The sequence below is a fragment of the Galeopterus variegatus genome, unplaced genomic scaffold (genome assembly GCF_000696425.1).
Source record: "Galeopterus variegatus unplaced genomic scaffold, G_variegatus-3.0.2 Scaffold325, whole genome shotgun sequence".
Lineage (NCBI taxonomy): Eukaryota > Metazoa > Chordata > Mammalia > Dermoptera > Cynocephalidae > Galeopterus > Galeopterus variegatus.
The window spans coordinates 89,013-99,614 of record NW_007726436.1 but is presented as its reverse complement, the minus strand read 5'-3'; positions in this window follow the sequence as shown (position 1 = coordinate 99,614).

Genomic DNA, 10,602 nt, shown 5'->3' with positions numbered 1-10,602 from the left:
CGGGCACAGATCCCGACGCCCCGCCGGAGCCCTGCGCGCAGCTTCTCTCGGGCCGGTGCCTAGGGCGTCCGCTGACCCAGATAGCACCCTGGGGTGCCAGCCCGCCGAGGGGGGCCCACAGCTTCGCGCCGGCTCCTCCGGACCAGCCCCCTTGGGTGGCGGCATCCAGGCGTGGAGCCCGACATCTGCCACCGAGGCTCGTGACTATAACGGCCTCCGCAGGAACCGCGGCCCCCAGATCCCTGGGAAGGCAGCAGCTTGGTCTGGCCCTTCCTGGCCATCTCATGCCATCCCACAGTCCTGGGGGTGAAGAGATCACTAGCCCCGTTTGACAGAAGACACCCAGCCCCCGCGAGTGCCCCTGCCTGCCTATGGCAACGCACAGAGGCACTTCTGGAAAGTGCGCGTGCGCCCGGGTGTCCGAGGAACCCGCAGAGACAAAATCCAAGCCCTGGGACTCCAGACCAGCGCCCCCACTGTATTAGTCCAATGCCATCCCACAGTCCTGGGGGTGAAGAGATCACTAGCCCCGTTTGACAGAAGACACCCAGTCCCCGCGAGTGCCCCTGCCTGCCTATGGCAACGCACAGAGGCACTTCTGGAAAGTGCGCGCGCGCCCGGGTGTCCGAGGAACCCGCAGAGACAAAATCCAAGCCCTGGGACTCCAGACCAGCGCCCCCACTGTATTAGTCCATGTCTGTTGCTTATAACAAAATACATATGACGGGGTATTTTATAAAGAAAACGAAATTTATTGCTTACAGTTTCAGAGGCTGGGAACTCCAGAGTCCAGGGAACACATCTGTGAGGGTCCTGGTGGTGGCAACAATGGCAGAGCAAAAACAGACAGACTCTCCTCTTCTTTTAAAGCCCTCAGAACCACGTCCCTGACCACCATTTGTAATCCATTCACTACTGCATGGTCCTACAATCTAATCACCTCTTCTAGGCCCCACCTTTCAATTAACATAATAGATTTCCCACCACTCCAGAGTCCAGGGAACACATCTGTGAGGGTCCTGGTGGTGGCAACAATGGCAGAGCAAAGACAGACAGACTCTCCTCTTCTTTTAAAGCCCTCAGAACCACGTCCCTGACCACCATTTGTAATCCATTCACTACTGCACGGTCCTACAATCTAATCACCTCTTCTAGGCCCCACCTTTCAATTAACATAATAGGATTTCCCACACTCTTAACAGTCACAGTGGGGGCCACGTGTCTAATGCATAAAACCTGTGGGATGCAATTCAAGCTTCAGTGAGTTTTGGGGGGACATAATTCAATCCACTACACCCACCCGCTACACCACCTGCTGGCCAGGAAGTCAGAGAAAAGAACAGCCCAGCTGTGGGCCACCCATGGGAGACACCCCAGGGCACCTGGCTGGGGATCTGGCACTATTTCCTCCTGGGGAAGCAGTCCTCTCTGACTGTCCCTGAGACACAAGCCACCTACGGTGGAGAGTGGCCTAGGGCACCTCCTCCTGGTCCCAGGAGAGAAGGAGCTGCTCCTAGTGGCAGGGGTCCCCGGAAAGGGGTCTGTGTGTGTATACGTGTGTACGTGGGCATTTGTGTGTGACTGTGAAGACACGTGTGCTATGTGTCTGAGTCTCTGTGTGGTCTGAATGTCTGCATGTGCCAAGTGTACGTCCAAATAGGACTCTGGTGTGGGTCGGGTCTCTTGTCATCCCTGTAGGCTTGTGAGATTGTGTGTGTGTGTGTGTGTGTGTGTGTATGTCTCTGAGTCGGCTGTGTCTGAATATGGGTTCAGTAGGATTGTCAGTTTGTATGCCTGCCTGTGTCTCTGCATGTGTGTGTCTTTGTGTGTGAATACGTGGACGGGCGTCTGTGTGTGATTGTGCATTTGTGTGTGCCACCCCTCGGTCCTTGATTGTTCTTTACCACCACCACCCTCACCACCCTCCGGGCCCAGCTCCCTGGCTGCAAGAACCTGTCAGGATTTGGAGTCATGAGTTGGCTGGGCCTGGGAATGGTGGGCCGCTGAGGGGGAGGAGGAAGGCCTGGGAGGTGGCCCCTACAGCTCACATTCCAGCCAGAGGCAGGAAGGCCAGGGCAGCCCCAGCTCTCACCCCAGTGACCTCTGCGTCCACTGCCTGCCTGCCCACCCACGAGGGGCTGCCAGAGACGTCGCCTCCTGCCTGGCCAGCCCTAAGCCTGGAGGTCCAGGAGCCAGCGGGGGCTGCAAAGAACATTCTGACGAGCTCCAACATGCTGTGTAGACAGACTCCTTCCTGAGCCCAGGGTCATGGAGGAGGGTTGCAGTGCATGTGCGTGAGGGTAAGCAGACGTGTGTCTGTGGATATCTGTATCATATGTTTGCCCATAACATCTGTGTATATATATGCATGCATTTATGTGTGTTCATTTTTTGGATTTGGATTTGAGTACGTGGGCACAGGTGTGTATTGTGTGCAGGCGAGCATGTGTGTGCATTTGAGTATCTGTATTGTATATGCTTGTCTATACTGAATGTTTCGGGCACTTATGTGTTGGGCATATTTGCCTATAACTGTGTTTGTATAGGGGTGTATATACTGTGTACATGTGGGTTTGTATTCATTTTTTCATTCTTTCATGTACCTCGTATTGCTTGAGCCCTACTATGCTCCAGACACTGCCCCAGGTGCTGGCGATGTGATGTCCAGGTCCCTGGAAGTTTACGTTTATGTGTCTGTGTATCAGGGGGTACAGAGGGCTGGGGATGCTGAAGTGCTCTTTCTTCACACCAGAGTGAATTTATTACCTTGGGCAATGTCTGTGATTCCCACAAGTGCCCGTCAGTCTTTTGTCACTAAACTGGGACCATACCCTTCTAAACCTGGCTTCCTGGGTTGTGAGACGAATTAGCTAGGGTAGGCGAGGTGGAGAAAACCAAGAAGACTCCCACATTTCCATGGACCAAATAAAAGTGTATTCTTGCTCACTCTCAGGCCAGGGCAAGGTGCTGGTAGCTCTGCTCCCCTGCACTGTGGCTCCACTACCCACCAGCCACAGAACCTCCAGTAACTCCCTTGGCTTTCAGAGCCCTGGCTTCCTCCATCTGTGAAGTGGGAACAATAACAGTACTTACCTCATAGGGTTGTGTGAGGACTGATAAACCACCTGGGGTGATTTATAATTCAAGAATTGACTCTTATTAGAGGAATGAAAATACTGTAGTTACAGAGCAGAGTCCTTGATGGCATGGACACAGTTAGAGCATGGTACTGATAACACTAAAGTCAAGGGTTCGGATCTCCGTACCAGCCAGTTGCCAAAAAAAAGAAAAGAAATAATCTTATGCTTCTGCCAGGTGCAGAAGAGCAAGAAGATGCACTCACGCACACACACACGTGCACACACTAATTCTCACCATCGCAATCCAGGCGATCAGTTCTCAGTTGTCACTGAGACCTGCTGAGTAGATCCAGGTACTAAGGGGACGGCAGAGTCAGTGTTCACAATTCAGCACTTAACTGTTAATCATACAATCACTTATTGTTGTTTCTGGGACAGAATTAATATTTATTGAGCACCTATTGTATGCCAAGCGGTGTGCCTAGTGCTTTAAACCCCTCAGCTCATTGAATTCTGACCATAACCCTCTGAGGTAGGTTTTAATTATTCCCATTTCGAAGACAGGAAAATGGAGGCCCAGGGAATGCAAGTAATGTGCCAATAGTCATTTAGCTACTCAGGAAGGAACAGCGATGGGAGTCAAGCACAGATCTTTCTCCAAAGCTCCTTCCAGTGAGCGTGAGCTCTGTCTCCAACCAGACAGCCAGTACCTTGAAGGCAGGGTCTGCCCCTCGTGGGAGCAGAGCAGACACTTGACAAACTGATGGCCGATGTGTGGGAGGGGCAGGTGCTGATCAGGAGCTGACCCTTTCACAGGGGGTTGGGCAAATGCAGATAAACATGAGGGGCTAGGGTGGAGCAACACCATTTGGGACACAGCAGTGCAGGGGACCCTGAGCAGCCGTGGACTCCAGTCTGTGTGCCATGCTGGCAGGCCAGCCTGGGCTCCTGAGCCTGCTCACCAACGCAGGGCTTCCCACACCTGTATTAGTCATACTCTTAGCCTGAAAACACCTGCCCCGACCCATCCCAACGTCTTGGCTTTCAGCTTCCTGACTCATTTTCCCATTTAGGTTTAGCCTCTCCATTGCCTTGACCCTCTGAATTTTCCCCCAACTATGACCTTTCCTTCTTTCTTAAGGACAATTCAGCATTTGCTTCCAGAGAGATGTCTCAAGTGGCCCTCTCCTTCTGACACTGTCCTTGAGCCCTGGACCTGGGTATGACCAGAGGTGGCTGAGAAATGACGTGTCCAAGGACTGAAATTTCCCCCTTCCTGGCTGGCAGAGAGAACAGCACTAGGCAGCTCTTTGCCAAGGACTTTTTCACTTCATACTCTGGACGTGCTTTATCGCCAACAGTTGGCCAAAGTCCCCACCAAGAAGATGCTTGGTTGACCTCTGCCTTCTCCCCCTCCCTCCTGGGCAGGGATTTCCCGTGGACCACCCCAGCCTCAACCCCAAGCCCTTCTCCTTCTTTCCACATGCTTCTCCCAGGCAGGATCTGATGGCTTCTCTGGCCACCAACGCTGGGCAAGATGCCCCTCACCCAGGTTCCCACAGCATCTTGAATTGCCCCTCCATGGTGGCCCCTGTCCCTCAGTGCCATGACTGCCTGGTTGCATCTGTCTTGCCTCAAAGATGGTAAGATCTAGGAGGGCAGATCCTGTGTCTCCTGTTCACCCTTACATCCCTAGCACTTGCTCGGTGCCTGGTGCAGAGGAGGGGCTTATTGATATGTGTTGAGTGGGCCAATCCTCAGAGACTAGTCCTCTCCCCACAGAGAAAATGTCCTAAGTCTGCCCCTTCTTTACTCAAATGTCCTTCAGCTCCTCAAAGGTCCCCCTCCTAGACCCCGTACTCAAGACCTTTCAACTTGGGTGGGCCTCTCTGGCGGTGGTGGGACTTAAGTGTGGGAGAACCTCCTCCTGTTACTGTGTAATCATGTGCTGGGTTGGTCACCACAGCCCCACCAGCCCCCAGGGGACAAGGCTCATGCTTCGGGCCAGAGCCCAGAACCCAGTGGGAGGCCCGAGGTGGGGCCAAGTTGGAAGGGGGCCAGGAGGAGAGCCCATGGGTGACCAAGTGGTTCCCAGGGGTAGGAAACAAGATGGCACCCGCCACAGGGGTTGGGAACAAGGGAAGCCAGGCAAGGTGCCCACAGCCTTGTCCCAGGCCTCTGGGGCGACGTGTCGTCACCAAAGGAATAGAAACCTGTACTTTGGGAGCTTGGCAGCCAGGGCTGGGTTTTTCGTGTTTTCTGTAATTATTTCCCTTTTGTTCTCCCTTAGTATTTAGTAAAGCCCTTTGTGAAAATGCCAGCTGGTCTCAGCTGTGCTAAGAGGAATGACAAAGGGGGACTCTGTGCATGCCTGGCCCCATGCTTTAATGGAGGGACCTAGCTTCGTGGTGGCAGCAAAGGCAAGGACCACCAAGGCCAAAGGGAGACACCTCATGTCCAGACAGCCTCCCTGACACTGAGTCTTCTTTCAGGCTCTTCAGGCCCCAGCCTCAACAGCCTGCACTTTAGTGAAACCTGGGGGGCTGGGGGACCAGCCATCCATGGCTGCATTGAGGGAGGGCATTTGTTTGGATCCCGGTGGTGTCAGAAGCTCTCATGAAATCCAGAGGCCAGGCACCTGCTATGCTCAGCTACCCAAGAGCGAGGCAGTCCCTCCCCAGTTCGGGGTACTTGGCAAGCTGCTGTCGAGGAATCAGGCTCATGAGCTGGCACCAGCAGGTACCTTTCCTTCCTGCTTTCGCAACTCAGCCTTGGCCCTCTGCCTGTCAGCTGCCCACCAGGGGTGGACACTTGGCTGGTCCCTTCCCACCTGCCTGGGACCCACCACGTCCTCGTTTCCTGTGACTATACCCCCTTCTCCTCCTAAGCCCGTTTCTCACCCCCATTGCGTCTCTCAGCTGCTCTGGTGAGAGGGGCCGGGGGAGACCTCCCTTCTCAGGAACAATCGCCCCTTTCTCTCTGTTGTGTAAGTGATACTTGAGCAGAGGAAGCTATTTGTAACTAATCGGCTGTGATGTGGAACTGAGCCTTCAGGGACATGGAGAGCCCGCTGATAGCTTGGGGCTGTCCTGCCTCTGGACAACAGCTGGGTGGTTCTGCTCCTTGGTCTCTGGATGGGGACAGTGGGTCACCCCATCCTCCTCCTTCCCCCACTCTGCTGGGAGGCCTGAGGGATGCTGGCGGGTGGCAGCTTCTGCCCATGAAGCATCTACTATGTGCCAGGCTCCAAACTTTACATGCTCAGTGTATGGAAATCTCCCAGCCACCTTCAAGGGAAGTATTATTGTCCCCATGTTTGAGATGAGAAAATGGAGGTTCAGAGAGGTGAAGTAACTCACGCAGGGCCCCACAGCCAGCAGGTAGCAGAAGGGCAGGCAGATGTGCAAGAATGAGCTTGAGGCCCTGCAAGGAGGCAGTGTCGGGCAGGGAGGAAGAGCCTGCTTCTTACTAGCTGTGTGACCTCAGGCAAGTCTTTCTAACCATCTCAGAGGCTGGCTGTGTGTTTTAAATGAGAAAGTGAAAGTTGATTATGTAGCACAGGACATTGTAAGTGCTTAGTGACTTCAGATCTGATGATTATTTCCTGGAGAAGGGGGACAGAGGTGGACCAGATCACCTCCACCAAGTTTCAAGCAGACCGTGCCATGGTCACCAGTCAGGGAAGCTGTCCCAGAAGAGGCAAGGCTTCCGGGTAATTCCTCTGTCCTCCCAGGGGTGGGGCCAGCTCCAAAGATCCCCTTGTTCACAGAGCGAGGATCTGGGGAGAAGATGGGGGAGAAGAGGATGACCGCATCTATCGAGCGTCTTCTCTGTGCCAGGCACATAAGAGATAGAGATGGTGCCGGTTCATAGACAACCACAGACAGTTATGAATTAGCATCTGAAGGACCACAGGCAAGGTGTGAAGTGCTACAGGTGCATAAAAGGTGCGGAACATGATGCTGGTGTGTGTGTGCGCACGTGAGGCGGGGGATCAAAATAAATATTGAATCTCCCTGGCCTGGGAATCCTAACCATCTCTTCCCCCAGGAAAGGCACCCAAGCCCAGCTGGAAGATTCTTTGAAAGGGGAGGGGAGATGAGCTCCAGAACCAGGGCCTGAGGCTTGTTGGGCAAGGAGGTGTTACTGGCCCAGCCATATTTTCAAGGTGGCAGTGTGACAAAAGTCTTCTGCAGGGACTTCTCCACAGGAAAAGTAACGCCTACTTCCTGGGTAGTAACTGAAGGACTTCTCTGAGCAACGAGGAGGGAGGGGCTTGGGGTCTCTTCACCTTCAGAAGCAAAGGAAGCAGCCCCTCACCCTCAGGACACTGTGTCCAAAGGCTGCAGAGTCTGGGGAGGCAGCCAGTCTGGCCCTGAAGACTGTGGCTCGGTGTCCCAGAGCTGGCAGAGGGGTGAAGAGCTTGGAGTCTCTGCTTGGCAGGCAACATAGTACTTACCCTGATCCCAAGAGCCCAGGGGGTGGCAAGAGGCTTCTGTTCTCGTCAGGAATGACATTGTCTCCATTACAGATTGGGAGGTCAGTAGAGACAGTATGGACCAAACATCTCATCACTGGAGCAGAGTGGATCTGGGTGAGAACTGTGAGGGCCTGGATCTGTTCCATTTTAACATTATTTCTTTGGGTGTTAGCCCCTGGTCAGTTGTCACCCGTACTTCAGAGAGGGGGGACTGGAGGGGGCAAGTCAGCAGGACCAGAGGACCTGTGTGGTAGATGCTGAGTTGGCCCCTGTGGCAGAGCGGAGACCCCTGGTGGGGTTGGCCTGAGCTAACCAAGGAGGAGAGAGAAGCTGCGTTCCCTGTGGGTCCTTCATTCACTCAGCCCCACTCAGCACCAGCTCTGGGCTCAGTGCTGGGGACACCAAGGCAATGATGGCCCTTGAGGGGCTTCCAGTCCTGAGGGAAAGGCTTAACGTTGCCTTAAACAATACCAACTGTGTGCAAAACAAAACCCCAGGGCCTCAGACACAGACTCATGGTTGCGGGTGTGTGAATGGCTCTGAAACTTCCCGATGGCATCCTCTCGAGCGCCTTCAGGCATGTGAAAGATAGAATGTTCCGGAGGCTTCTGAGGAGGTCCACAGAGGGGGAAAGAAAGAGTCAGGGAAGGTTTCACATGGAGAAGGTAATGCTCATGCAGCACCTTACAGGAGGAATTGAAGTTTATCAGGAATAGAAGGGCAGAAAGAGCGTTGTGGTCAAGAGAGTAGCTGGACGAGGTGTGGGTTAGTTGAAGAACTCTGAGGAATCTGGTGGGGCTGGACTGGGTGCAGGGGACTGGAAGGGCTATGCCTGGAGGTGAGGCTAGAATGGAAGGCTGGGGTCAGATTGCAAAGAGCTTTTGAAGGCCATGCTGACAGTTCAGTTTATTCTAAGGGCTCAGGGAGCCATCGCAGGTTTTTGAGCAGGGGAGGGATGTGGCTAGATATATATTTTGGATAAAGAACTGGAGACAACTGAGGGTTTGGCCTAGAGGCAAGAAGACCAGATCTGTGGTTACTGCAGAGCTAAGAGGGACCTAAATCAGGACAGTGGCTGTTGGAGGAGATAGGACGAGACCCAATGTCACTTGATAAAAGAATTCATTTCTCAGCCTTCTTTGGAACTGGCTGTGGTTTTGTGACTAAGTTCTGGCCAATCTCTGACCCTTAGGACTTCTTAGGGTTGTGGGTATAAGTGGAAGTATTGGGTTTGACCCCTGGGAAGTACCCTTAAAGGAAGGAGCGTGTCTTACTTCTTCCCTACCTGCCAAGCTCTGCCTGGAACTCAAATGTGATGGTGGAAGTTCTTGCAGTCAGTTTGGACCATAAGAATGAGTTGGAAGGAAATTGGATCCCTGAAAACTTTGTGGAGTTTCCCTGGCCTGCTTATATCCAGAATCGTTTTATGTGAGGGGGAAATAAACTTCTACCTTGTTTAGCCACTGTTATTTTAGAGTTTTCTGTTAAAATGTGTGCTGTTTCACATTTTTGCCTTCCAAAGGTGAGTAAATGAATCTCTGAGCCAGCCAGCCACAAAAACAACAAACAAAAACACAGGTGAGTAAATGAGCTCCACTGTTGTACGAGTTCCATAGAAAGAAGACTGCATTCTTACATGGCTTACCCCGGGGGATGAGTTATACCACTGTTTTCTAGGAAGAGCTAGGGCTTTCCCATCCCCTCCCAGGTCAAAGCAGGCAGGGGGAGGCCACTGATTAGGATACAGATGTTGCGACCCAGCCAAACTAGACCAGCCTCTCCAGACGAATCCCTCCCTTGCCGGCTGTCATCTTCTCCCTGAGAGCACAGGAAGGAAACTGTGTTGGGGGCAAGTGGTGCAAAGGGGAGCTAGATTAGCTCTCCTTATGGTTGGATTCCCAGGGGTGGAGGAGACAGAAAGTCTAGCGGAGCCTTCAGCAGACAGAGAGTGGACCTCCAGCTGGCCCCTTGGGCCCCAGCTCTTCTGTGAGTCAAAGAACACTTGGCTGCTTCTGCAGAGTTCCTCCTCTGCCTACAGCTCCCATCATCTCGAAGGGTGGGGGCCTCGAGTCTACAGCCCAAGAGGCCCTAAGGGGCAGGATTGGCTCCTATTTTGGGTATAATGAGGTGGGGGTGGGAGAGCATGGAGTGGGAAGGGAGGTGGAGTTGGGTCTGGAAGCCGACATCTGCAATTTTGCTCTCTAGCTTTCCAGCTCTAGCTTCAGGTTGGGAAAGCTTTGGGGAGTCCACTTCTCCCGGATGAGGAATCCAGTGCTCCAGATGACATCATGTGCCTGAATCACTTTTGTATCTTTCTCCCAGGAGCATGCAGACTTCCCTGGAGCCCATATTTACTGAGCACTTACTACGTGCCGAGTCCCATGTAGACATGTGTGATCTCATTCAATCCTCGCAACAGCCCTGAGAGGTTGGTGTCTGCCCATTTTAGTGATGAGAGTAATGAGGAACAGAGAGGCTAAGTAACTTGCCTCAGGTCACCCTAGTAAATGCTGAGCTAGACCTTAAACATGAGTCACGTGACTCCGAAGACCACACTTTCTTTTTTTTTTTCCTAAGATCCGAACCCGGGGCCTTGGTGTTATCAGCACCGCACTCTCCCGAGTGAGCCACGGGCCGGCCCCAAAGACCACACTTTCTGTACGAGGCATCGCTGGGGAGCCCCAGAGGCAGGGGAGGCTTATCCCCGAGGTCACAGAGGGCAGTTTCCAGGTGGTGGCAGACCTAGATCAGATTGTGAAGGAGGGCCCCATTGTGCCTGGGCGCCCACCCTTTCCAGCCCTCCTGTCTCTCATCCATCCCACCACCTGTCCCTTTGCCTCCAGCCTTGTTTTCACTTCTATAAAAAGGTGGCAGCCCCTGTTTATTTTTTTTATTTTTTATTTTATTTTTTATTTTTTATGTTTTTCCTTTTTGTCTTTTTTCATGACCGGCAACGGATCGCAACCCTCAGTGCNTCCTTTTTGTCTTTTTTTGTGTCCGGCAACGGATCGCAACCCTCAGTGCCGCGCCCGTACCAGACCG